This window comes from Nannospalax galili, unplaced genomic scaffold (genome assembly GCF_000622305.1).
Source record: "Nannospalax galili isolate Female #2095 unplaced genomic scaffold, S.galili_v1.0 scaffold918, whole genome shotgun sequence".
NCBI classification, from domain to species: domain Eukaryota; kingdom Metazoa; phylum Chordata; class Mammalia; order Rodentia; family Spalacidae; genus Nannospalax; species Nannospalax galili.
This window is the reverse complement of record NW_008343216.1, coordinates 1,032,806-1,034,855: the sequence shown is the minus strand read 5'-3', so window position 1 is coordinate 1,034,855 and position 2,050 is coordinate 1,032,806.

The following is a 2,050-nucleotide window of genomic DNA, read 5'->3' as shown; positions in this document are numbered from 1 at the left end:
TAAAGAAGGAAAGGAAATATATACAACATTCGGGGAGCTCTACCTTGGTGCTGTCATGTTTGACATTAGTCCATGGAATTTTGAATAGTAACTTGCATTCTTTGTGCTCACTTGACTACCTGCATCTAATACGAAAATATTGCATAAACTCATATCACAAAGGATAGAGTTTTGGATTATGAACTGATTAGAATAAAGCAAAATGGTGCAACAGGCATTTACAACAAAATCAGGTGGTTCCAAGCTCCATTTCTTTCACAGAAACAGCAAAAGACAAAGATTATCAAAATGAATTTGTCAGAATTCTGGAAAAAAATTATACCAACCAAGCAAATGCCAACAGAATGGCTTATTGAAGATCCTGGGAAAAGTTTGGGTCCATTATCTTTGCCCTTGTTTTTCCATTTGCCCAACCCAGAGGCAGACTTAAGATGGCAACCCATGCCGCCACCGTGGGACTCTGATCTCCGGGTGTGATGGAGAAATACCAACCTTTGGCTAAGTCACATATTATTGACAATATCGTATAAACCTATAATGCAGGCTACTTGAGAAAAGGTTGTCCATTTCAGTGGCTCCTCTCCTCTCACAAAATCAATTCACAGCAGAAAAGTCACTAAAAATGTGTAACTGTCCGAGGCAAAAGGTTACAGATGAGGCAAAAATAAGCTCTCCGAAAATTGCATAAAAGTTTTGGAAGCTTTTCATGTTCAGAATTCCTGAAGGGAAAAGAAGACAGTGCAGTAAAATTGTTCAAATACTTTTTTTAAAGACATAAACTGGGGAATAAAAATGGCTCAGCAAGTAAAGCCATTTGCCAACAAACCAGAAAACGTGGTTCAATCCCCAGGACCACCATGGTTGTGGAGAGAAGTGATTCCCAGAATTCTGTTCACCATATGTGCCTTATGCATATGGTGAACAGAATTCTGGGAATCACTAACAGGCATGGGCACATGCGTGCACCCACACACACACACACACACACACACAAACACACAATCACAATTACAAAATAAATTAATAAGCACATGCATAATATGTAATTAAAATGTTTTAAAAGTATAAGCCAAGAATTATATATCCAATGCAAGTGTCTTCCATTATTGATGTATTTCTCATAAATAAAGGTTGTGGGAATTTATAATTACTAGAATTGTTTATAAAAATTTAAAGAAATATAATTTTTTAGTTGGAAATGAAAGGGTATGCATGCATATATAATACACACATATTATCTATACACACATAGTAACAGTGTTGTATAGAGAAATCAATATCATTGTTAAAGTTAACTATGTAAGGAACTAGAAAAAATAATTTTGAAAAACCATTTCTTATTTTTACATAATTTTAAGAACAAATGAATAAAACAATATATTTTGATATATGGTTTGAGGCTCATAATTTATAAAGCTGAGTTTGGGATGAGAGGATAAGAGATGTTGAGAAATGATTTAAAATAGGGCTGTTTGTTCACATACTTGATGTAAGTTGATAAAACAAAATAAAATAAAATAAAATAAATGCCCAGTCTTAAGGAACACATCTCAGGGGCCATCACAGAAGAGGGGGCAGAAAGATTGTAAGAGCCAAGTAAGAAGTGCATGACCATACAGAAACAGAGCCCTACAAGCTCCTGGGAACCTGCTCATATGATTCTATGGCAATGGTGTCAACAAACACAAATCCCATGTAAACTCAGGCAGACAGTAAGTGAGCATAAAACTGGAAAAATGAAGAGCAGACCTCAGTCTTATCTGAAGAAATGTTGGCAACTGATTAATGCTAGATGAAGAAGTGCTGATCTTTCTAAAACAAGGGACTCTAGATAGGCTGACTAGACTCAGTGGACAGATGTGCACTGGGGTACGGCTGGGAACACTGACAACTCATTGGGCCTTAACAGGGATGACCAAGTATATAGGCTCCAGTGGGGGTTCCAGACCTACGGGAGGGTTCTGGTGGGGACCATGTCTAAAGATGATTAAGTCACAGAAAATTCAATATAAAAATATTAAAAATAAGTATTTAAAAAAGGTTTTGGAAT